The sequence below is a fragment of the Pseudophryne corroboree genome, chromosome 8 (genome assembly GCF_028390025.1).
Source record: "Pseudophryne corroboree isolate aPseCor3 chromosome 8, aPseCor3.hap2, whole genome shotgun sequence".
Taxonomy (NCBI): Eukaryota; Metazoa; Chordata; class Amphibia; order Anura; family Myobatrachidae; genus Pseudophryne; species Pseudophryne corroboree.
Window position 1 is genome coordinate 110,695,336 of NC_086451.1, and position 27,175 is coordinate 110,722,510.

The 27,175-nt window shown below is 45.2% G+C and overlaps 1 long non-coding RNA gene across 2 annotated transcripts in view; it reads left to right on the forward strand.

Moving 5' to 3' along the window:
* LOC134947541 (uncharacterized) overlaps positions 1-27,175 on the forward strand; it is a 60,756-nt gene that overhangs the window by 3,563 nt on the left and 30,018 nt on the right. For both annotated transcript variants that reach the window (XR_010182607.1, XR_010182606.1), the window contains exon 2: positions 607-637. This is a non-coding gene — a long non-coding RNA (uncharacterized LOC134947541). The remainder of the gene's footprint in view (positions 1-606; positions 638-27,175) is intronic.

Below are 27,175 nucleotides of genomic sequence, written 5' to 3' on the forward strand. Positions count from 1 at the left end.
AAGCCTTCGATGGAGATAAAGTTGCTGGAGATAAAGTACCAGCCAATCGGCTCTTCACTGCCATGTCACAGATGTGTTTGAAAAATGACAGTTAGGAGCCAATTGGCTGGTACTTTATCTCCAGCAACTTTATCTCCATCCAAGGCTTAGTAAATAGACCCCTAAGTCTTCTCGAGGGTAAAAGAACTAGTTTCTTATTTGTTTGCGACTCCTAATACCACCTTTCAGAGAAACCTGCAGTGCCTTGTATTACAATGTTTTACATTCATATACTGGTGTTCTGTGCCTACTCCTTCAGTTCACTCCACCTGATAAACACAATATCCTCGTAGCAGATGCTCTCCCCGCCCCCTCCGTATAACACAGTTGTTTCTCTATACTTGATAAAGTTTTAAATAAACAGGTCCCGAGGTGGATTGCAGGCATTACAATTGGATTGGCATCTAAACATTGGAGCAGTTGGTGCCTTGGCGCCAGGGGACAGAAAACAGCAGGTTTTTGCTGGAGGGGACAACTACGTTATTTCCCTCTTGGTCCGATACAACTAAGCAGATGTCCTAGAATTATTATTTTACCTTCTAGTAATTTTGCCTCTTATCCTCACAGGTATGTGATTGCTTCGTTCACAGATGTAAAGGTACGTTTGTCTGATTCTGTGTCACCAGCGCCATCTGCTGCTTATTTAAAATGCTGCAATTTTCCCAAGAATTACAGGTATAGCTGATAACAAGACTAATCTACAGTCTCCTATTCAGAAACACATTTAATTTTTTTTTTCATGAAATCTGACTTACATATGGGAAATGGTGCATAATAAATGACTATTTTTTTATTTTTTTTTTAGGATAGAAAAAAACTCATTATGTAGTGAGTAATCCCATTATTCTTAATTAGGGGTGAATGAAACTCTGATTTAAACATTATTTAGGATATTGCTACAATCTGCTGTCCTTAAGGGGGTACACACTAAAGAGCTGTGTGCTGAGCGATCTATCACAGAATGCTCAGCACACATCTCTCCCCCCGCTCAGCACAGCGCGATGTGTGCTGAGCGACGACGACGGGGGGGCCGCTCACTTCACACAGCATACATTAATCTGAATGTAACAATAGCAATTTTAATGTAGTTAAATTTATTTATATATCGCCTGCATAGGAATGTCTGCCTTCAAATCCACACTGGAATTCTCCTCCATTAAAATACTATGGGAGCCGATTCAATTACAGTGGTTAGTTAGTTGTCTGCCTGGACCTATTCAATTTGTGCAACATCCCTGCACATTAAGTTAGTGCAGATTTTTTCCTTACAGCCTCGTGATCTGCAAGGAAAAATCCACCCTCCGGGTCATAATGCATAGGGAAACATACAGATTCCAGAACTTTGGTCAATGTGCACTGCAAGGTTTACCATGAGGGGAAATTAATAATTAATTGAATAGCTCTAGGTGTTAAACCCAGAGCTTCACCTGCACAGCAAAAACAGGTAATTGAATGTTCCCCAATTGTTCCCCAAAGTTGGTTATCTAGGAAACCTCTGATTTATAGACCTAATGGAGCTACTGTATGTGAAAATCTCCAACTACTTTCATGTATTACATTGTGAACAGTGAAGAAGTACATAAAAAAGTCATTTGGGGCTCTATTCAGGATGTTTATTATCTTATCAAAAATACAGAAAGAAGTGTTTCCGCATTTTCAAAGTAACCCTTTTATTTAGCAAAGGGTTACCAGAGAAGATAACACAATTATCTTCTCCATTCATACCCACCTCACTGAATATCTACTATACAGCAAGCATAAAAATGTTAAACTTTCCGATAAAGTTTTACTATGACATAATTTCAGGGTATCTAGACTATAGGTCAACAGTAAAAAGGTTGACAGTCAATAGGTCAACCACATATGGTCGACATGCATTAGGATGACATGGTCAAAAGGTCAACATAGTCATTAGGCTGACAGAGCTTATGGTCAACTGGTGCAAAAGGTCCACGGGTTCAAATGGTCGACACACATATGGCCGACACTTTTTAAGGTTTTTAGCATTTTTTTATCAAAATTTTTTCATACTTTACCATACAGGTGGACTATGATTGGTAATAGTAATCTGTGCTGAGCGCAGCGAGGTACTTTGCCCACAGCACGTTGAGTGAATCATGCAATTGAAGGGAAGCACGTTGAGTGAATCGTGCAATTGAAGGGGAAGCAGTACATTAATTGGGGTTCTAAGTGTGACGGCAAAAAGACTCCCAAAAAATAAATGTTGACCTTTTTTGTTCGTTCCATTTTTCATGTCAACCTTTTTTATGTGCCAACCTTTTGTACTGGTCAATCTTTTCCATTTTCTTCCTTTTTACATGTCGACCTAATGACCCTGTCGACCATGCCAACCTTTTCAACGTTGACCATATGGGATCGACATAGTGACTGTCGACCTGAATAACTATATCCCGTTTCAGAATGGCGTTATGTAAAGAAAATCCATAATTTTGATGGAAAATGCAGGGACAGAGGGAAATTTTCCCATCAGTCCCTGCTTGAAACGAGTGGCAATTGTAAGCCCAGCTCCAGCCTCCCAAAGTTATATTAGTCCATAAACTTTGATTTATGTGGTTTATATACAATTCGCATTAAGAATTAAAAACGGGTTTTATTTTTTTAGACTTCCCATAACAAAGCCTAGAACAAAAGTATGTTACTGCAACTGCTGTTCCTGCAAAGTTTGCTGAATAGCTGTGAAAAAAAATAAGATTTTACTTACCGATAAATCTATTTCTCGTAGTCCGTAGTGGATGCTGGGGACTCCGTCAGGACCATGGGGATTAGCGGCTCCGCAGGAGACAGGGCACAAAAATAAAGCTTTAGGATCAGGTGGTGTGCACTGGCTCCTCCCCCTATGACCCTCCTCCAAGCCTCAGTTAGGATACTGTGCCCGGACGAGCGTACACAATAAGGAAGGATTTTGAATCCCGGGTAAGACTCATACCAGCCACACCAATCACACCGTACAACTTGTGATCTGAAACCAGTTAACAGTATGATAACGTAGGAGCCTCTGAACAGACGGCTCACAACAATAACAACCCGATTTTTTTGTAACAATAACTATGTACAAGTATTGCAGACAATCCGCACTTGGGATGGGCGCCCAGCATCCACTACGGACTACGAGAAATAGATTTATCGGTAAGTAAAATCTTATTTTCTCTAACGTCCTAGTGGATGCTGGGGACTCCGTCAGGACCATGGGGATTATACCAAAGCTCCCAAACGGGCGGGAGAGTGCGGATGACTCTGCAGCACCGAATGAGAGAACTCCAGGTCCTCTTTAGCCAGGGTATCAAATTTGTAGAATTTTACAAACGTGTTCTCCCCCGTGGTGTAGCTGCTCGGCAGAATTGTAATGCCGAGACCCCTCGGGCAGCCGCCCAGGATGAGCCCACCTTCCTTGTGGAATGGGCCTTGACAGATTTAGGCTGTGGCAGGCCTGCCACAGAATGTGCAAGTTGAATTGTGCTACAAATCCAACGAGCAATCGTCTGCTTAGAAGCAGGAGCACCCAGCTTGTTGGGTGCATACAGTATAAACAGCGAGTCAGATTTTCTGACTCCAGCCGTCCTTGAAATATATATTTTCAATGCCCTGACAACGTCCAGCAACTTGGAATCCTCCAAATCGCTAGTAGCCGCAGGCACCACAATAGGCTGGTTCAGGTGAAACGCTGACACCACCTTAGGCAGAAAATGAGGACGCGTCCGCAGTTCTGCCCTGTCCGAATGGAAAATCAGATATGGGCTTTTATACGATAAAGCCGCCAATTCTGACACTCTCCTGGCTGAAGCCAGGGCCAGTAGCATGGTTACTTTCCATGTAAGATATTTCAAATCCGCCGATTTGAGTGGCTCAAACCAATGGGGTTTGAGAAAATCCAAAACTACATTAAGGTCCCACGGAGCCACTGGGGGCACAACCGGGGGCTGTATATGTAGTACTCCTTTTACAAAAGTCTGGACTTCAGGAACTGAAGCCAATTCTTTCTGGAAGAAAATCGACAGGGCCGAAATTTGAACCTTAATGGACCCCAACTTGAGGCCCATAGACAATCCTGTTTGCAGGAAATGTAGGAATCGACCCAATTGAAATTCCTCCGTGGGGGCCTTCCTGGCCTCACACCACGCAACATATTTTCTCCAAATGCGGTGATAATGTTGTGCAGTCACCTCCTTCCTGGCTTTTACCAGTGTAGGAATGACCTCTTCCGGAATGCCTTTTTCCCTTAGAATTCGGCGTTCAACCGCCATGCCGTCAAACGCAGCCGCGGTAAGTCTTGGAATAGACACGGTCCCTGTTGAAGCAGGTCCCGTCTTAGAGGTAGAGGCCACGGATCTTCCGTGAGCATCTCCTGAAGTTCCGGGTACCAAGTTCGTCTTGGCCAATCCGGAGCCACGAGTATCGTTCTTACTCCCCTTTGCCGTATAATTCTCAGTACTTTTGGTATGAGAGGCAGAGGAGGAAACACATACACTGACTGGAACACCCACGGCGTTACCAGAGCGTCCACAGCTATTGCCTGAGGGTCTCTTGACCTGGCGCAATACCTGTCCAGTTTTTTTGTTGAGGCGAGACGCCATCATGTCCACCTTTGGTTTTTCCCAACGGTTCACAATCATGTGGAAGACTTCTGGATGAAGTCCCCACTCTCCCGGGTGTAGATCGTGTCTGCTGAGGAAGTCTGCTTCCCAGTTGTCCACTCCCGGAATGAACACTGCTGACAGTGCTATCACATGATCTTCCGCCCAGCGAAGAATCCTTGCAGCTTCTGCCATTGCTCTCCTGCTTCTTGTGCCGCCCTGTCTGTTTACGTGGGCGACTGCCGTGATGTTGTCCGACTGGATCAACACCGGCTGACCCTGAAGCAGGGGTTTTGCCAGGCTTAGAGCATTGTAAATCGCTCTTAGCTCCAGTATATTTATGTGAAGAGACATCTCCAGGTTTGACCATACTCCATGGAAGTTTCTTCCCTGTGTGACCGCTCCCCAGCCTCTCAGACTGGCATCCGTGGTCACCAGGACCCAGTCCTGTATGCCGAATCTGCGGCCCTCTAACAGATGAGCACTCTGCAACCACCACAGCAGAGACACCCTTGTCCGTGGCGATAAGGTTATCCGCTGATGCATCTGCAGATGTGATCCGGACCATTTGTCCAGCAGATCCCACTGAAAAGTTCGTGCGTGGAATCTGCCGAATGGAATCGCTTCGTAAGAAGCCACCATCTTTCCCAGGACTCTTGTGCATTGATGCACAGACACTTTCCCTGGTTTTAGGAGGTTCCTGACAAGTTCGGATAACTCCTTGGCTTTCTCCTCCGGAAGAAACACCTTTTTCTGAACCGTGTCCAGAATCATTCCCAGGAACAGCAGACGTGTCGTCGGGGTCAATTGAGATTTTGGAAAATTCAGAATCCACCCGTGCTGTTGCAGCACTATTTGCTACTACGTCCCCCAGCTGTTCCCTGGACCTTGCCCTTATCAGGAGATCGTCCAAGTAAGGGATAATTAATACGCCTTTTCTTCGTAGAAGAAACATCATTTCGGCCATTACCTTGGTAAAGACCCGAGGTGCCGTGGACAATCCAAACGGCAGCGTCTGAAACTGATAATGACAGTTTTGCACCACGAACCTGAGGTACCCTTGATGTGAAGGGCAAATTGGGACATGCAGGTAAGCATCCTTGATGTCCAGGGACACCATAAAGTCCCCTTCTTCCAGATTCGCTATCACTGCTCTGAGTGACTCCATCTTGAACTTGAATTTTTGTATGTACAGGTTCAAAGATTTCAGATTTAGAATAGGTCTTACCGAGCCGTCCGGCTTCGGTACCACAAATAGTGTGGAATAATACCCCTTTCCCTGTTGTAGGAGGGGTACCTTGACTATCACCTGCTGAGAATACAGCTTGTGAATGGCTTCCAATACCGTCGCCCTGTCTGAGGGAGACGTTGGCAGAGCAGACTTTAGGAACCGGCGAGGGGGAGACTTCTCGAATTCCAACCTGTAACCCCGAGATATTATCTGCAGGATCCAGGGGTCCACCTGTGAGTGAGCCCACTGTGCGCTGAAAATCTTGAGTCGACCCCCCACCGCCCCTGAGTCCGCTTGTAAAGCCCCAACGTCATGCTGAGGGCTTTGCATAAGCCGGGGGGGGGGCTTCTGCTCCTGGGAAGAAGCTGCTTGGTGCACTCTCTTACCCTTTCCTTTGCCTCGGGGCAAATATGACTGTCCTTTCGCCCGCTTGTTCCTATAGGAACGAAAGGACTGCGGCTGAAAAGACGGTGTCTTTTTCTGTTGGGAGGGGACCTGAGGTAAAAAGGTGGATTTCCCGGCTGTTGCCGTGGCCACCAAATCCGATAGACCGACCCCAAATAATTCCTCCCCCTTATTACGGCAATACTTCCATATGCCGTTTGGAATCCGCATCACCTGACCATTGTCGCGTCCATAAACTTCTTCTGGCAGATATGGACATCGCACTTACTCTCGATGCCAGAGTGCAAATATCCCTCTGTGCATCTCGCATATATAGAAATGCATCCTTTAAATGCTCTATAGTCAGTAAAATACTGTCCCTATCCAGGGTATCAATATTTTCAGTCAGGGAATCCGACCAAACCACCCCAGCACTGCACATCCATGCAGAGGCGATGGCTGGTCGCAGTATAACACCAGTATGAGTGTATATACTTTTCAGGGTAGTTTCCAGCCTCCTATCTGCTGGATCCTTGAGGGTGGCCGTTTCAGGAGACGGTAACGCCACTTGTTTTGATAAGCGTGTGAGCGCCTTATCCACCCTAGGGGGTGTTTCCCAGCGCGCCCTAACCTCTGGCGGGAAAGGATATAATGCCAATAACTTCTTTGAAATTAGCAGTTTTCTATCGGGGTTAACCCACGCTTCATCACACACTTCATTCAATTCGTCTGATTCAGGAAAAACTACAGGTAGTTTTTTCAGACCCCACATAATACCCCTTTTTGTGGTACATGCAGTATCAGAGATATGTAAAGCCTCCTTCATTGCCGTGATCATATAACGTGTGGCCCTACTGGAAAATACGTTTGTTTCTTCACCGTCGACACTAGATTCGGTGTCCGTGTCTGGGTCTGTGTCGACCGACTGAGGTAAAGGGCGTTTTACAGCCCCTGACGGTGTCTGGGACGCCTGTACAGGTACTAACTGGTTTTCCGGCCGTCTCATGTCGTCAACTGATTTTTGTAATGTGCTGACATTATCACGTAATTCCATAAATAAAGCCATCCATTCCGGTGTTGACTCCCTAGGGGGTGACATCACCATTACCGGCAATTGCTCCGCCTCCACACCAACATCGTCCTCATACATGTCGACACACACGTACCGACACACAGCAGACACACAGGGAATGCTCTTATCGAAGACAGGACCCCACTAGCCCTTTGGGGAGACAGAGGGAGAGTTTGCCAGCACACACCCAAGCGCTATAAATATATAGGAACAACCCTATAGAAGTGTTGTCTCCCTTATAGCAGCTTAATATATATCAAAAACGCCAAAAAAAGTGCCCCCCCCTCTCTTTTTTACCCTGTTTCTGTAGTGCAGTGCAGGGGAGAGTCCTGGGAGCCTTCCTCGCAGCGGAGATGAGCAGGAAAATGGCGCTGTGTGCTGAGGAGATAGGCCCCGCCCCCTATTTTGGCGGGCTCTTCTCCGGAGTTTGTGAGACCTGGCAGGGGTTAAATACATCCATATAGCCCCAAGGGCTATATGTGATGTATTTTTTAGCCAGAACAAGGTATTCTCATTGCTGCCCAGGGTGCCCCCTGCAGCGCCCTGCACCCTCCGTGACCGCTGGTGTGAAGTGTGTGACAACAATGGCGCACAGCTGCAGTGCTGTGCGCTACCTCATGAAGACTGAAAAGTCTTCTGCCGCCGGTTTCTGGACCTCTTCGCTTTTCGGCATCTGCAAAGGGGTCGGCGGCGCGGCTCCGGGACCGGACTCCATGGCTGGGCCTGTGTTCGATCCCTCTGGAGCTAATGGTGTCCAGTAGCCTAAGAAGCCAATCCATCCTGCACGCAGGTGAGTTCACTTCTTCTCCCCTAAGTCCCTCGTTGCAGTGAGCCTGTTGCCAGCAGGACTCACTGAAAATAAAAAACCTAAAAACTTTTTCTAAGCAGCTCTTTAGGAGAGCCACCTAGATTGCACCCTGCTCGGACGGGCACAAAAACCTAACTGAGGCTTGGAGGAGGGTCATAGGGGGAGGAGCCAGTGCACACCACCTGATCCTAAAGCTTTATTTTTGTGCCCTGTCTCCTGCGGAGCCGCTAATCCCCATGGTCCTGACGGAGTCCCCAGCATCCACTAGGACGTTAGAGAAATATATATTGTGTCGATATTTCCTCATAATGATCGGCACAATATCAAGATTTTTGCTTAATAAAGCCCTTGGAGTTTTCAGATTTATACCGCACACCTGTTTTATTGCGTAGCATCAGTGACCTCACCCCCACCTTCTCCGACCAACATGGGAGAAGGTACCTTCTGGAGAACTAGCAAAGCATGCTACATACTGTAGTGGGATTGTCAAGCTTAATCAGAAATGTAACTGTTTCTTTATCTCAGGTGCCGAAATTACATTCTCTCCCTTCTGACTGCTAAGCTGGGTACACACGGGACGATCTAGCCAACTATTTTGGCTAGAGAAGCCGTTGAACTATAATATTGTTCCGTGTGTACAGGCTAGATCGTTCACTAGGCGCGCTTCCTCGGGTAAACGACAAAATCGTTGATAGACTGTGCAGCAAGGTAAATTTTGGCTAGATCATTCATGATCGTTCACTGTCTACAGTGTATGAACGATGAACGATTTTGCCTAGATGTCATCTAGCCACTAAGAAAATATTGCAATTTGGAGCCAAAAACCATCTAGCCAAGATCTTTGAAAGATTTGGCTAGATCTTTCCATGTGTACATTCTAGATCATTGAGTCAGGAGCAGGGAGCTGAAAGTGAAATATTTTATCTTCTGGTCTTTCAATCTTTCAGTCTTTCCATGTGTACCCAGCTTTAGTTTCAAAATGTGCTCAGTAGTAGAGAATGAAACAAATCTTGACCTGTGGAATGGAGGATTTTTAAACATTTATTTTGCAATCTATATTGAAATACTGGAACACATAAAAATAAATATGTTGTCAGAGGACCCACAAGACAATACAGTAATGCGCAGCAGAGTTACTGCCAGGCGCAGATACAAAAAAATAAAAATAAATATGTACTAGAGTACAGATGGAGCCCTCCTCATCTATCCCTTTTTCATAGGATTAATTGAGCCAGAGCAGTCGGACTTAATCCCTTGCTGTAATGACTTAATCCCCTGCTGTATTGTTCTCTCTGTATTGTATTGCAGCTCAGAACAACAGATGAAAGGATTATGCTAATAAACAATGGGGCACCTAGGCGCAGAAGAGAAGGCTAGATGAGCGAGGCTCCATCTGTAATTCTAAATGAGAAGATGGGAGGGGGTCTGCAAAACATCTTAAGAAATATCAATAAGGAACAAGTTTCCTATAGAAGAAACAATGTAAGCTTTCTAATTAGTCAGGAGTCTGGATTTCAATTTTATTAAATGTTATGTAGGCATTCTGTAAAGGGCAACAGTTGTCTACATACAGTCTAAACTTATACACCCTTTTAGGTCAATTTTAGGTTAAGACTACTGTGTCTGACTCCTTGTACAATACACCTCATTGGCCCCCACCTTTACTCCCTCTAGCCTGGTCACCTGTGCACATGCCTTCCTACTCATTATTGAATGTGACACCCTGCCTTCCACCCGTTGCTGCACCTTTCTATCTGGTCTCACCACCCCCCTATATTAATTACCCCTTGCCACCAAGCTTTGTACCTCCCTAGTCTTCATAGCAATTTAAACTGCTCTGTAATGAAGTTGATGTCTGCTCCTTCTAACAATGTTTATCGAAGCAGGGTAAGAGCTTATTAATGTCTGGAGAAGAGGTTCATACTGTACTTGCCCCCCTATCACAACCCTCAAAGTATTTCAGTCCCCCTGTTTGCACCCTAGGGCCAGTGGTAGTAGGTCTCTCTTTTGCTTCAAATCTGAAGTGGTCCACACCAACTTACTGTAATAACACTTGGTAGGCTGCTACATACCTACCAAAGGTTATTGGGCAGGTTGACCCCTGTCTGACATTGGCAGATTTCCTATGCACATGGTATTTGAAAGTCAAGATCGATGGAACTGCCAACCAAGATTAACCAAATCAATCTGATATACTAAAGGGGCACATGCAACAATATTTAATTGGGCCAGTTGTATATTTTGATGACTGGGTCATATGATTGGCAAACTAAAACATGCTGGAAATCTTTAATCAGAATTGTAAAGTCTGATTTCAAAAATATTGAAATTTGTTGATTATCCCAGTATCTGAGATCGGCAAATTAGCTTATTTGTTAAATTGGAATCGAGTTTGTTGCTGTATGGTACCCCTTAACCCCTTACTAAGCACTCAAACCAGTGGTGAGACATGTACTATTGGCAAGAGTATCCCACAGGATATATTTTCACAGAATATCTTTTTGAGGTTGCAGTACCATTTTTTTTATTGTTTTACTCAAAATTATACAATTTAGGTGTCTACAGTGGTATGTGTGCAGTTGCATTAAATTTGTTTTTAACAGGGGTTTGATTATCCTGTGTTAACAATCAAAAGTTCCCTTGCTCTTTTGTTGAACTTCACACTTGTCATTTTATGCTGAATGACAGTCACGAGCCAGGACTCCTAAGTTACTAAAAAAATGTAGCCACAGGCATCCTTACAGCAGCGCCCCGTAATGCGTTGGACTGGCCGTCACACACAGCTGGAGGGAGGAAGGAGGGTGAACTCTTTAAAAAGTTTCACAGCTAGAAGGAAAGCACTTGTGTGACAGGTCCCTGCGGCAACAAGTTTAACACTGTGTGTGCCAGGAAAGATAAATATTCCTTTATCTGCAACTCTTCTTGTAAGATGCCCCCAGCCTTTCTGAATCAGTAGGTCTCAATGTATATCCACTGGTGTATTTGTACCTTTACTAGATATCGCCCCATCCCCTCCACACTGCAGCCTAATCCTAACCCTCCGGCATGTCAACTACATCCCGAATTAACTACATCCAAGGGGTATATTAAATTTGCAAAAGTTCCTGGTGGGTTTGGCCTCAAACTGTGAAGGGATGCTAATATTAAATGCAAAACATTCTGAGCTTTGCACTTGCTATTAGAGCTGCTTTAAAAATTGCTGAGAACAGTCAATTTGTAAATAATATACCTCAAGTGTTGGTAAGAAATAAACAAAAGGAAAGTACTAACAAAATAGTAATGTACATTTATTTAAAAATATATATAAATTCTGTATATACTTTTTTTTTAACTTTATTCCACATATCCTGTTGAGGTAATGCAAAAAATATACATATTTAGAAAACCATGTGCTTTCAAAGTACTTGCTGCACTGAGGTTGCATTTTTTTATTTAAACATAATTTCAGATTATAATAGAAATATATTTTGGATGTTGAATAAAAAAATTCTAAACTAACTTATCGGCACACTGGCAGGGTAGACAGGTCACTGCAGCAGATTGTCAGACTATTTATTTTTTTTCATAATCCTTTTTTTTTTTTCTTTGAATATACTTCCATGTCATTCTGTAAATCAGCTGGTTGGTTTTTGGATTTTCATTAACACATCTTTGTGCATCTTACACAAGCTGTAAAGTATGCAGACTTGTCCTTAAACAAAACACATAAATAAACTGTCAACGAAAATACATGTGGGTCACCACAGGACCCAATGAAACAGAGAATCATACATAAATATTATCCAGCACCACTTATTTCAAATTCATTCTAACAATGGCTGAAGAAAAAACAATTTTTGGAAACGTGTAGTATGTCACATAATGGTTTTAAAGCACCTATCAGTTGGCAGTGGGTTAAACAAGTGATTGATACAGTATGGCTATTATCAGTCAAAAAGCTAGCAACTTTCAGTTTCTCATAAGTCTCCTAAACAGAAGGCATCTTATGACCAATCACATATATTCAGCTGATCTATGCACTCTAATTATCTTCAGATTATGATATGAGTCTTGGAGGATAATTGCGAAGCGGCAGTATTTGCAAGCTAACTCTTCTCTGCGTGTTTTGCAACTGAAATTTAAAACTGTTATATTAAAATAGATATGCTGTTTTTTTCTTTAAAATCATTGCCTCGAATTTTGGGTTGAAACAGAAGTACTTACAGGTTGAGTATCCCATATCCAAATATTCCCGAAATACGGAATATTCCGAAATACAGATTTTTTTAAGTGAGAGTGACATAGTGAAACCTTTGTTTTCTGATGGCTCAATGTATACAAACTTTGTTTAATACACAAAGATATTAAACATTGTATTATATGACTTTCAGGCTGTGTGTATAAGGTGTATATGAAACATAAATGAATTGTGTGAATGAACACACACTTTGTTTAATGCACAAAGTTAGTTAAAAATTGGCTAAATGACCTTCAGGCTGTGTGTATAAGGTGTATATGAAACATAAATGCATTCTGTGCTTAGACTTGGGTCCCATCGCCATGATACTGTATCTCATTATGGTATGCAATTATTCCGAAATACGGAAAAAAACAATATCCAAAATACTTCTGGTCCCAAGCATTTTGGATATGGGATACTCAACCTGTATTACATTTACAGTTTCATCTGAAACGCGTTAATTTTTGCAGTGAAAGTACAGTAGCTCCAATATCCTCCTGTAATTTTCTGTATTTCTTTAATAAATCTTATGGAAACATTGAAAACTAGTGAAATATCTTTGTCTTTATACATTCTTAATTTCTCTTCCAAAAACATTATTATACTAGCCATCTTTGCTAAAATATTTTATTTTGTGCGGTTTAAGCCTAGTTTATGATTAGCAAAATACAGTATGAGAATCTCTTTTTAATCCCTCAATGAAACCACTCACCTCAGGGTATGGTCGTGCTTTTCTGCTTTTTGTTTTGTTTTGATTTTTTATAGTTTTCAAAAAGTTGAAGAAATATCTTTCAAGCCTTTCCCTTTTGTCTATCAGACGTGGCTGCAGTCACTTTAAAGAATTTTGAAACGTTGACAAAGTAAAATAAACCGTTCATAATTTCTATGACTTTATTAATAATACTCAATACTGTCTTCATTATATAGTAGCTTGAAATTCATTCCCAGATCATGCAGAATTTTTCCTGCTGTATAATGCAATTAAACATTTTACCCAAAAGATGGACATCCATCATTAGCAGTCAACAGTGATTAGCAAATTGTGATATTGCTTTAAAATGATCAGATGAAAATAGACTTTATATCAGAGTCTGTGTGAACATGTTTCTGGTCACTTCTGTACTGCGTGTGTGCAAATCTCTGGGAAAATGGTGTCCAGACCATCTTAACCATGACTTGTGCAGTGCTGACATGGGACTCCAGAGAGGTAAATATACGAAATAGGTGCAGGGTATGTGGTGTGGATCCCTATAGTATCTTAAATCACTAGTATGCAAACACAGCTGTAGAGTGATGTATCGCTAAATAAGTTTGCGTAGTAAATCACATCAATCCCAAGCTAAAGATAATGACTTAATCACTTCTTGGAGAACACTAGCCGATAGTGGTGCTCACTAGTGCTAAGCAACACCATTCTCTTTCCCCTCTTAAGCTCTCAATCTATTCTCTACTCACTTACTGAAAACATGTCTGTAACTAAGGGCAACGCCATTTGACTAACCCAGCTGAGCTGCATCTCGAAATTAAATAGCCATAAATTAAATAACACCGCATAAATTAAGTATGGAACCAATGGCTTGTACACAGCATTAACAGCTGAGGAGGGCCACCTGCAGGCCTTGTATGGATGAGAACTTGGTTCAATCGTATACAGTAGATGTGGTGATGTACTCAGGGTTGAGTCCATAAAGTAGTTTGCGTTAAAAAGTGGTGTACACTGATGGAACTGTTTCTCACTGAAGGGTAGCTGTATGGGTCTATTTACTAAGCCTTAGACTGAGATAAAGCGGACGGAGACAAGGTACAAACCAATCAGCCCCTAATGGTAATTTTTCAAACACAGCCTGTAACATGACGGTTATGAGCTGATTGGCTGGTACTTTATCTCCATCTACTTTATCTCAGTCCAAGGCTTAGTAAATAGACCCCTAAGAGAGCTAAAGTGGAGAAATTGGAAATACCATTGGCTTCAGTCATTTTAAGACTGTGCTAGATAAATGATAGTAAGAGCCTAATTGCTTAGGACAAAATATCCACTATCTCTTTCCAATGTTTGATTACATTTCCTCTTGACACCTCAGCCAGCAAGCCAGCATAATAAGGCCTTCCTCAGCATACACTCTTTCAAAAGGAGAATATTCAGTTGTATAAGATGCAATTCTCTCTATGCTGTAGTTCATGTAGTGATGTGTACAAACCTAAATAGCTTTAAATCTGCAATGGCAAATACATTTTGTTTCAAATACCAGTGTGTCTGAAACTCGAATTATTTCTATGTCTTCTAAAAGTTTTGACTTTATAGTTGGACATTTTAGATCTATTTTTTTTTTTTGTTGCTCTATTTTATCAAGAAAATGTAGTTGATTTGGGTACTTTACTTCTAGACATGGCTAGAGTTCGGCAACAAACAAAGGGCCACGGCAGCCACAGGAATGAACGGCAAGAGCTCGCGGTCTCATTCAGTGTTCACACTATCTGTAACACAAACTATGGTAAGACTGAGGGGTCATTTTATTATATGGTGCAAACAAGGCCTCATCCCACTGACATTTAGAGGATGTAGTAAGCCTTCGAGAGGTAAGTGGATGGAGATACAGTACCGACCAATCGTCTCCTTACTGCCTTGTTGAAATGGTGTGAAAAATGGCAGGAGCTGATTGGTTGGTCCTTTATCTCTCCAAGGCTTTGTCACGGCTAGCGAGGTTTGAGGATCCGGCAGCTGAGACTTGCCCAAGGAGGTAGTTGGCTGTGGATAATCGAGACGAGGGGGTTGGATATAGTTCCTTCTCATGGGACAAGGGGCAATGAAGAACGTAGGCGGAGCCAAGAGTCAGTGGATTGTAGTTCTTATGGACAGGGCTGAGGTAGAGAACTGTGGCTGGTGAACGATGACTTAAAGACGTAGTTGTAGACAAAGAACTGCGGGTTGTGGCTTGAAAGACGAGGTTGTGAATAATGAACTGCGGAACTGTGAATAGTGGTTAAAGACGTGGCTGGAGACAAAGGACTGTGGACTGTGGCTTGAAAGACAAGGCTGTAGATTATGAACTGCAGAACTGTGGATGGTGGTTAAAGACGTGGCTGGAGATGTAGATATGTGGGGAGTGGCTTGAAAGACGAGGCAGAAGACCCGGGACCGACCGTGCCCAGAGAGTCTTACTGGACTGGGTTTTCCAGGAGCGCTTCCACAGGCAGCAGCAGGCTAGGAACGGCAGGGCTGCAGCAGCAACAGAGAACCGGCAAAGCAGGGTCAGGAGTAACCAGAATACAGCAAGAATCCTGGGAACACAGGCTAAAGCACCTACAACAGGGTTGTGACTTGAAGCACTGGCATCCCTGTCCTAAACCAGCCCCCTTTTATAGGGAGAACTTCCCCTGGATTGGCTGGAAGAAACAGGAAACAAGAACTATGCCTCAAACTTGGTCTCCAACATGGCGGCACCCAGTAATGCAGACCTTTCTGCATAGCTACACAGCTCACTGCCCCAGGTCTCCTAGCAATGGCTAGGACCCGCTGCAGCGGCGTCCCGCCGCCACGAGCGGACCCCCTCACCGCCGCTACTGCTGCCCTCGGACCCGGAGCAGCAGCCCACCTCCGCCGCTGCCCGCACGCCGCCTGAGAAGCCAGCCCCGCGGCTCCAGCGTACTGGTAAGACTCTGGACGCTGACAGGCTTAGTACATATGCCCCTTAATTCCATGTGTTATCGCTAGTACAGCTCATACGAATGGGTCTGACAATGGGACATTGTGTCATAATACCATATAAACAATGGTGGTCATTCCGAGTTGATTGCTCGCTGACGAATTTCGCAGTGCAGCGATTAAGAAAAAAAATGGCTAAAATGCGCATGCGCTAAGTACTTTCACACAAAACTTTGTAGATTTACACAAGCTCGAGCGACGTTTTTTCATCGCTCGAGTGATTGTAGTGTGATTGACAGGAAGTGGGTGTTTCTGGGCGGAAACTGGCCGTTTTCAGGGAGTGTGCTAAAAAACGCAGGCGTGCCTGGAAAAATGGAGGAGTGGCTGGAGAAACGGCGGAATGGCTGGCCAAACGCAGGGCGTGTTTGTGACGTCAAACCAGGAATTAAACGAACTGATGTGATCGCAGTCTAGGAGTAGGTCTGGAGCTACTCAGAAACTGCAGCAAATTATTTAGTAGCAGTTCTGCTAATCTTTCGTTTGCTATTCTGCTAAGCTAAGATACACTCACAGGGGGCGGGGGCCTAGCGTGTGCAATGCTGCTAAAAGCAGCTAGCGAGCGAACAACTCGGAATGAGGGCCAATGTTACAAGCTTTTGGGTGCACTGGCTACGCTGTTCCGGTGTGTGGTTTTTTTTGTTGTTGCTTGCCTCATTCAATTGTGTTTAGATAAAAGATGCATGACCTCAAATGCTTTTGAAAAGCAAATACAAATAGTTTTAAATGTAGACAAGCTGCTTTTGTGTCTGTATGGGTGGTCTTCAGTATGCCGACTGACGGGATCCCGGCCCACAGTATACCGGCGCCGGGATCCCGACAGCCGGCATACCGACACTTATTCTCCCTCGCCCCCCACGACCCCCCTGGAGGGAGAATAAAATAGCGTGGCGCCACTGTGCCTGTAGCGTGGTGAGCGCAGCGAGCCCGCAAGGGGCTCATTTGCGCTCGCCACACTGTCGGTAAGCCAGCGGTCGGGCTCCCGACTGCCGGCATATCGTAGTGAACCCGTCTGTATACATACTGTACAGTTCATTTTAACCCATGGGTTTTAAAGTTAACACCTGTGGGTAAGAGGCCTAATCTGGAACAAAATGCAATAAAATGAATGTAAGAACCTGTTTATGTGGACATGTTCTAGACTGAACTTTTGGAAGGAGAAGTTCATGACCACACAAGAACTTGTAGAGTCAACTTGGTGGACGTGGCAGGAAGTGAACCCTGTAGCTTGGCACAGAACAGTGGAGTGAGAATGAAAGTAAAGGTGTGTACACATGGGAGGTCATTCCGAGTTGTTCGCTCGCAAGGCGATTTTAGCAGAGTTGCTCACGCTAAGCCGCCGCCTACTGGGAGTGAATCTTAGCATCTTAAAATTGCGAACGAAGTATTCGTAATATTGCGATTACACACCTCGTAGCAGTTTCTGAGTAGCTTCAGACTTACTCGGCATCTGCGATCAGTTCAGTGCTTGTCGTTCCTGGTTTGACGTCACAAACACTCCCAGCGTTCGCCCAGACACTCCTCCGTTTCTCCGGCCGCTCCTGCGTTTTTTCCGGAAACGGTAGCGTTTTTTCCCACACGCCCATAAAACGGCCTATTTCCGCCCAGTAACACCCATTTCCTGTCAATCACATTACGATCGCCAGACCGATGAAAAAGCCGTGAGTAAAATTACTAAGTGCATAGCAAATTTACTTGGCGCAGTCGCAGTGCGGACATTGCGCATGCGCATTAAGCGGAAAATCGCTGCGATGCGAAGATTTTTACCGAGCGAACAACTCGGAATGAGGGCCATGGTGAGATATTTTCTTTTGATTTTGACTATATAGTCAAAATTGCAAGAAAAGTTAGTGCAGATCGCAAGGTGAAAGTCCCCTTGCGATCCCAATTCGATCCCGATGCGCGGTCCCGCCACGTCGGCATCGCAAGAAAAGATAGACTGTGCAGGCAAGTCAATCCTTGCTAGATCGTGTACTATCTAGTTCATCTCACATGTAAATGACATCTCACATAAGCCAAAATCGTAAGCACACATAGGGGGGTAATTCCAAGTTGATCGCAGCAGGATTTTTGATAGCAATTGGGCAAAACCATGTGCACTGCAGGGGAGGCAGATATAACATGTGCAGAAAGAGTTGGATTTGGGTGGGTTATTTTATTTCTGTGCAGGGTAAATACTGGCTGCTTTATTTTTACTCTGCAAATTAGATTGCAGATTGAACACACCCCACCCAAATCTAACTCTCTCTGCACATGTTATATCTGCCTCCCCTGCAGTGCACATGGTTTTGCCCAATTGCTGACAAAAATCCTGCTGCGATCAACTTGGAATTACCCCCATAGTCCATATCTCAAGAAAAGCCGTGTGTAATGCTGTGCGCATGCGCAGCATTAGACACGGCTTGGAAAAAAAACGGTGTGTGAAAGCTCCCCTTCACACACACGGTCCACTGCCTGCAGAGACGGCACGGCCCCGGCCCGGCAGCCGGACCTTCCAGTGGATATTTCCGGCTGCAACCCGGCAGCCGAGCCGGGGCCGTGCAGTGTGAAAGGACCCTACCCTTCACACTGTTCATCACAATACCGGCACGGGAAAAAGCCGGACGGCTTTTTCCCGGCCGGCAGTAGCCGGCGCGTGTGTTTCAGCCCTAAGTGTTAGGTGTTTTGTGAGCTGCTTTCAATTTAGACATACAGTACTCTTTAGCATGATGTATTAAAAGCTGTAAGTGGTGTTGTCGTCCCTGCAATATCCTGCTGCCAGTGCCTGCATACGTAACCAGCTGGTTTGCTGTATGCTCTGCTCCATCTCCGCTATCCACCTGTATATCTGTGAGTATGTCAGTAATGTGTTCTGTGCATTATGACCAACCACAGTTCCTGGTTAAGTCCATCTGGCTGGTGTGCTCCAAATTCTACTTTCACTGGCATCTACTACATCTGTGTACCCCGTAGCATAGCACATACTAACAATTAGAGCATTGAAAGATATATTTATATTTTATATATATATTTGTGATTTTTTTAGACAGTTCTGTAAATGAGAGATGTTTGGAGAGTTTGCTTCGGAGTGATTTCGTAAGCAGATTAGATGGAGATGGAGATATATTATCTGTTTGGTTTGCAGTACTGTGCAAAAGTTTTAGGCAGATGTGGGAAAAATGCTGCAAAGTAAGAATAATACATAGATGTGTCAATAGTTTTATTTTTATCAATTTACAAAATGCAAAGTAAATAGAAATCAAATTAATATTTGGTGTGACCACCCTTTGCCCTCAAAACAGCATCAATTCTTCTAGGTACACTCTTGCACACAGTTTTTGAATGAACTCTTCAGGGAGGTTGTTCCAAACCTCTTTGAGAACTAACCACTGATCAAATCCTTCTGTCTCATGTAATCCCAGACAGAATAGATAATGAGATCAGGGCTCTGGGGTCCATAGCATCACTTCCTGGACTCCTTGTTCTTTACACTGAAGATGGTTTTTAATGACATTAGCTGTCTGTTTGGGGTCGTCCTGTGCAGGATAAATTTGGAGGCAATCGGACGCCTCCCTGATGGTATTACATGATGGATAAGTACCTGCCTGTATTTGATTTTAGATTTCTGTTCATTCACTTTGCGTTTTGTTAACTGATAAATAAATGAACACTACTATTTTTGAAGGGTGTGGTATGGAAGGTAGATAGTAACTAGGTCGACAGGGTCTCTAGGTCGACAGGGTCTTTAGGTCAACATGGTCTAGGTCGACAGGTCAAAAGGTCGACATGAGTTTTTAATGTTTTTTTGGTGTCGTTTTCTTCGTAGATTGACCGGGAACCCCAATTAGTGCACCGTGTCCCCTCGCAGCTTCGGGCAAGGTGCCTCGCTCCGCTACCACTTTGCTCGGCACAGATTACCTTTCCAATCGTAGTCCACGTGGATCATTAAGTATGAAAAGGTACAAAAAATGAAAGAAATCGTTTTGACCTGTCGACCTATTGACCTGTCGACCTAGAACATGTCGACCCTAGAACATGTCGACCTAGAGACCCTGTCAACCTAGTTACTTCGACCAATAGTGGTCGACCTAGCTAGATAGTGTCGACCTAGTTACTGTTGACCTAGAGTCCTGATCCTATTTTTGAAAGCATTCTTACTTTATCCTGAATTTAATGTCTATGGTTGTATTTTATATTATATCAATGCACTGGCTATTTTCTTGAGCTTTCCTCCATATTTTCTGCCTTCTGCTACTTGGACGTTATCCAGCCTGGAAACCCCCAGCCTGAGTTACCTCCTTTATACAAAAACGTAAATAGAATGGGGTACCAGCAGGGACGGACTGGGGCCTCTTTATGGCCCTGGCATCTGCGCGCGCACACGTGAAAGGGGGTGTGTGTGTGATGAGAAAGGGGCGCATGAACACTGCAAATGGGGCGTGCCATGAGTCGGGGGATGTGGACTCACGGCACGCCCCCATATTTCTTAGCAACTAGGGCACTACGGGCGGCGGACAAACCACAGAGCTGGGAGCTGCGCATGGCCCTCCCAGCTCTCTGTGGACTGGACTGGCCCACAAGTCCATTGGCCCTTCTGGCATTTGGCAGAAGTGCCAGATGGGTAGTCTGGGCCTGGGTACCAGTGAATAGGTTTTTTGAATGTCAATTAAGGTAAAGCAAACAAAGTGGTCATCTCCTGTATCTCGCTCAAGGGATCTGAGTTAAGATAGGAGCAGTGGTTTTTTTTTTTTTGGGGGGGGGGGAGGGGGACGTCACACACACACACGAAGTACTGATGGAGTTGTATGTTTTTCATTCAATAATCATGATCATTTTGGTTCAGTGAATGGAGTGCAGTCCAGTACCTGAACTCAGGATTTCAATGCATGTAGTGGGTAATTCCAAGTTGATCGCAGCAGGAATTTTGTTAGCAGTTGGGCAAAACCATGGCCCTCATTCCGAGTTGATCGGTCGCAAGGCGAATTTAGCAGAGTTACACACGCTAAGCCTACGCCTACTGGGAGTGTATCTTAGCATCTTAAAATTGCGACCGAAGTATTCGCAATATTGCGATCACAAACTACTTAGCAGTTTCTGAGTAACTTCAACCTTACTCTGCCTGTGCGATCAGTTCAGTGCTTGTCGTTCCTGGTTTGACGTCACAAACACACCCAGCGTTCGCCCAGACACTCCCCCGTTTCTCCGGCCACTCCTGCGTTTTTTCCGGAAACGGTAGCGTTTTCATCCACACGCCCCTAAAACGCTGTGTTTCCGCCCAGTAACACCCATTTCCTGTCAATCACACTACGATCGCCGGAGCGAAGAAAAAGCCGTGAGTAAAAATACTATCTTCATTGTAAAATTACTTGGCGCAGTCGCAGTGCGAATATTGCGCATGCGTACTAAGCGGATTTTCATTGCGATGCGATGAAAAAGAACGAGCGAACGACTCGGAATGAGGGCCCATGTGCACTGCAGGGGAGGCAGATATAACATGTGCAGAAAGAGTTAGATTTGGTGGGTTATTTTGTTTCTGTGCAGGGTAAACACTGGCTGCTTTATTTTTACACTGCAAATTAGACTGCAGATTGAACACACCTCACCCAAATTTAACTCTCTCTGCACATGTTATATCTGCCCCTCCTGCAGTGTACATGGTTTTGCCCAACTGCTAACAAAATTCCTGCTGCGATCAACTTGGAATTACCCCCGTAATCCTAAATGGCAAAGAAGTGCTTAAATCACGTTCATGTATAACACAGGAGGCCCAGCATTGAGTTGAATGGAGTGGTTAGCTGCAGCCTCAACTAATCTTCCCTCTCAACTTTGTGGCAAATATATTTAATTGAAGTAAAATGTAAGTACATGGCGACAGCTGCATTTTAAATTAGAAAAATAACTTTTTTGCTCTTAGGGAGTGATTCACATCAAAACACTAATTAAATTTTACTAAAGTAAATGGAATTGTATAGACAGCTCTGAAACCGTCCTATTTCCAGAGAGGCTGTACTTCCCTAGTTGTACAACCGGTAATTTTCCCAGTTGCACAATTTAAAATACTGTCCCATTTAGGTGAAAGAGAAACATCTGTGACAAACATATGAAATAGAAATATTTTTACTATTATGTTAATCTGTAATTTTTAATTTACATGTGAAATGTTATTGCCTCCTGTGCATTTTTATGAACCTGTAACTAAAGAGATAATTACAGGCAATTTACATTATGTTCAGAGCTACAATTACTGATTTACAGAATGTGGAATTTAACTAAAGTCCCATACACACTACTGTAGGAGATTTTCATTTCAAAAGACTTTGGGGATCATTCCGACCCGTTCGCACGCAGCGGTTTATCGCTGCGGTGCGAATAGGTCCGGAATGCGCATGCGCACCGGCCGCAATGTGCGTGCGTGACGTTGCCCGGTGACAGGCGTCGCCGGGTTACGTCGCATCCTACGAAGAAAGCGGTCGCAGAGCCGTCCGCAAGAAGATTAACAGGAAGAAGGCATTCCTGGGCGGATCTGGACCGTTGGCTGCCGTTTTCGGGGAGTGGTTAGGAAAACGCAGGCGTGTCCAGGAGAACGGAGGGTATATGTCTGACGTCAAAGCCGGCTATAGCATCGCAGAGATTGTCGCACAGGGTAAGTAGGTATAGGGCTACTCTTGTTCTGCTTGAAAAGTTTTAGCTTAGCAGGACTGCACAATCGATCGCAGCCCTGCTAAGCTAAAATACACTCCCCCATAGGCGTGTACTAGTTGATCGTAGCAGCAGCAAAAAGTTGCTGGCTGCGATCAACTCGGAAGACCACCTTTGACAACATCTCTGAAAGATATATCTTTCACCCAAAGTAGTGCATACACACTGAGCTATTTTCCCAAAGAGCAAGAGATTTTCAGGAGTCAAAAGACTGCTGGCCCAGCCTATTATGTAAGTAGCCTTTCTAATGAGAGATTTTCAGCAATGTATACGTTACCCTCTCATTCATATACATTGGTGGCCAGTGGCGCCGATAACGTATGCATTGCTGGACTGTGCCAGCAATGTATATATTAATGGCTTTAAAATCATTGGTGGGCAGTGGTATATACATTGCTGACCTGTGACAGCAGTGTATATAACACAGGGACACAAACTTGTTGGCAGCAACTCACTTCACAATGTGCTGCTACAAGATGCTCCTCAAACATGCATCTCTGAGGGAGCAGTGCGGGACCGCAGCACCATAACCGGAGGGGCTTGTGGAGGGAGCTGGGCAAGACCACATCGCCATAACCGGAGGGGCTTGTGGAGGGAGTAGGGCAAGACCGCATCACCATAACCGGAGGGGCTTTGGGGAGGGAGCTGGGCGGGACTGCTGTGCCGTAGCCGGAGGGGCTTGTGGAGGGAGCAGGGTGGGTCCGCCGAGCTGAAAGTAGTTCATCTTTCAGCTATCTTCGCTAAAGGGTGGGAGCAGAGGCCATTTTACGACTCTGCTGCCGTAATGTATAAAAAGGGGGACTGCTGCCGTAATGTGTAAAAATGGGGACTGCTGCCGTAATGTGTAAAAAAGGGGGACGCTGCCGCCATAATGTATATAAATGGGGACTCTGCCTGCAATTTATATATTATGTATATATTTTGTATATATTATACATAAATATTTTTGTGTCGAGGATCATTCCCAGAAAGGACAACCTCCTGGTTGGTTCCAAATGTGATTTTGGAAGATTTTGGATCCACCCATGTATTCTGAGCAGATTGGTTGTGAGGACAATGGACTGCAACAGCTTCTCCCTGGACGACGCCTTTATCAGCAGATTGTCCAGATATGGAATTATGTTCACCTCCTGTCTGCGGAGGAGAAACATCATTTCCGCCATCACCTTGGTGAAAAGTGAAAACCCTCGGTGCTGTGGAAAGGCCGAACGGTAGGGCCTGAAACTGAAAATGACAGTCTGACAGAGTGAAGCGGAAATAAGCCTGATGCGGCGGCCAAATCGGAATGTGGAGGTAAGCATTCTTGATATCCAGGGATACCAGGAACTCCCCCTCTTCCAGGCCTGATATCACTGCCCTTAGAGATTCCATCTTGAACTTGAACTCAGGAAGGGATTTATCAATTTTAAGTTCAGAATGGGTCTGACCGAACCATCTACCAACTTCTGGACGGCCTCCTGAAGGATAGCCCTGTCTGCCAGCAATACTGGCAAGCCTGATTTGAAGAATCGGTGAGGAGGGAGATCTTGAAATTCCAGCCTGTACCCCTGGGATACAATATCTTGCACCCAGGGATCCAGACCGGATGACACCCAGACGTGTCTGAACTGTCTGAGTCTCACTACCACTGGGGCATCTCCAGGCCGCGCGATCCACCGTCATGCGGAGGACTTCGGTGTACCTGAAGCAGGCTTAGGTTCCTGGGAACCTGCAGCATCAGGTTTCTTGGATTTAGCTCGACCTCCCCTAAAGAAGGTATTAGACGGTTTGGCCTTTCTAGGTTTGTTAGACTGAAAGGACTGTGATGCAGGTGAAGAGAAAGATTTATTCGGAGCAGGTGCAGCTGAGGGAAGAAACGGAGACTTACCCGCAGTAGCCGTAGATATCCATGCATCCAATGCTTCCCCAAAGAGAGCCTGACCTGTGAAGGGTAGGGTCTCCACACTTCTGGATTCCGCGTCGGCAGACCACTGGCGCAGCCACAGCCCCCGACAAGCTGAAACAGACATGGAAGCGATTCCTACAGCCATGGAACCCAGGTCTCTCATGGATTCTACCAGAAAACATGCTGAATCTTGAATGTTACGCAAAAACAATTCAACGTCCCCTTTATCCATTGTATCCAACTCCTCAAGTAAGGTGCCTGACCACTTTGCTATAGCTTTTGCAATCCACGCACTAGAAAAAGTGGGACGCAGTATGGCCCCAGAAGCAGTGTACATTTTACGATCAGCCGGCTCCTTCAAGGCGGTAGATCCTGAAACAGGTAAAACTACCTTTCTTGAGAGTCTGGACACAGATGCGTCAACAATGGGCGGGTTTTCCCACTTTTTCCCATCCTCCTCAGGGAAAGCACTTTTAATATAAAGGGAGACCCCTTATAAGCGCTGACTGTGCACCTTAATAGGTTACACAGTCGTTTTGCAGCCTCCCCCCCCTTCCACAACCCCCTGGTACCGTGAGAGATAGCCGGAGTTGCTGTGGAGGGACTTGCTTTCCCTGATCAGCGCTGTGCAGGCAGGAAAATGACACTGAACGCTGCTGAGTCCGCTCTGAGGAGAAGCTCCGCCCCCAAAATGGCGCTGTCTTCCTGCTCTTCATAGGATTATACTGGCCTGAGGATTGATGCTGGCTGAGATCCTGGGACCCCAACAGGCTTTGTGACCAGTGTAGGGTGCAGGAGCTGGCTCAGGGCGCCCCTCACAGTGACGCAATATGTACCGCTGAGCCTCCGGAGCGCAGGTGAGACCACGCTCCCACCCTGATGCCGCCATCTTCACACCGGCCCCCCGGTTGCTAGGGGGGGTCGGTGTCTCACTCTCCACCGATCTTCAGCTCTGGTGGCGGCATGCTGCTGGGGTGGCGGCATGCTGCTGGGGTGAGCAATCCCCTGTGGCAGGGAGCGATCTATCCTCTCAGGAGCTCAGTGTCCTGTCAGCGGAGTAAGTGGCTCAGACCCAGCAGTGCGGACACTACTCCCCCCTTAGTCCCATGAAGCATGGAGGCTGTTGCCAGCAGCCTCCCTGTAAAAACGAGTTTTATGGTAAGAACCTACTCTTGTTAAAACTCTTTCTACAAGGTACACTGGGCTCCACAAGTCTGGACAATGGGGTGTAGAGTAGGATCTTGATCCGAGGCACCAACAGGCTCAAAGCTTTGACCTTCTTCCCAAGATGCATAGCACCGCCTCCTATATCACCCCGCCACCCAGCACAGAAGCTCAATTTAGTTAACCAGCCCAATGCAGTAGCAGGAAAAGAGATGACAACGGTTATTAGCCACATACACCACACTCTCACGACAAGAGAAGTGTCAGCGGCTAATGCCATATCAACCCAAAGAAGCTAAGTGCGTCAGGGTGGGCGCCTTGTGGAGCCCAGTGTACCTCGCAGAAAGAGTTTTAACAAGGGTAAGTTCTTACCATAAAACTCGTTTTCTGCTGTGGGGTACACTGGGCTCCACAAGTCTGTACAATGGGGATGTCCTAAAGCAGTTCCTTATGGGAGGGGACGCACTGTAACGGGCACAAGAACCCAGCGTACAAAGGAAGCATCCTGGGAAGCGACAGTATCGAAGGCATAGAACCTTATGAACGTGTTCCCGGAGGACCACGTAGCCGCCTTGCACAATTGATCAAGGGTCGCACCACGTTGGGCCGCCAAGAAGGTCCAACAGACCGAGTAGAATGGGCCGTAATGTGAACAGGAGCTGACAGACCAGCCTTCACATAAGCATGTGCAATCACCATTCTGATCCACCTGGCCATGGTCTGCTTGGGAGCAGGCCAGCCACGTTTGTGAAATCCAAACAAAACAAAGAGAGAATCAGACTTTCGAATAGAAGCAGTTCTCTTCACATAGATACGGAGAGCCCGTACCACATCCAAAGACCGCTCTTTGGGAGACAAATCAGGAGAGACAAAAGCTGGAACCACAATCTCCTAATTAAGGTGGAACGAAGAAACCACCTTAGGCAAATATCCGGGACGAGTCCTAAGAACCGCCCGGTCACGGTGAAAAATCAGATATGGGGAACTACAAGACAAGGCACCCAAATCGGACACTCTTCAAGCAGAGGCAATAACCAACAGAAACACCACCTTAAGGGAAAGCCACTTAAGGTCAGCTGAACCAAGAGGTTCATATGGAGACTCTTGTAACGCCTCCAAAACCACCGACAAGTCCCGAGGAGCCACAGGCGGGACATGGGGAGGTTGGATACGCAACACACCCTGAGTGAAAGTATGAACATCAGGTAAAGTCGCAATTTTTCTCTGAAACCACACCGACAAGGCAGAAATATGAACCTTGAGGGAGGCCAGACGCAGGCCTAAATCTAGGCCCTGCTGTAGAAAAGCCAAAAGTTTGGCTGTACTAAACTTGGAAGCGTCATAATGGTTAGATGCGCATCAAACAAAGTAGGAATGCCAGACCCGATGGTAAATCCGAGTAG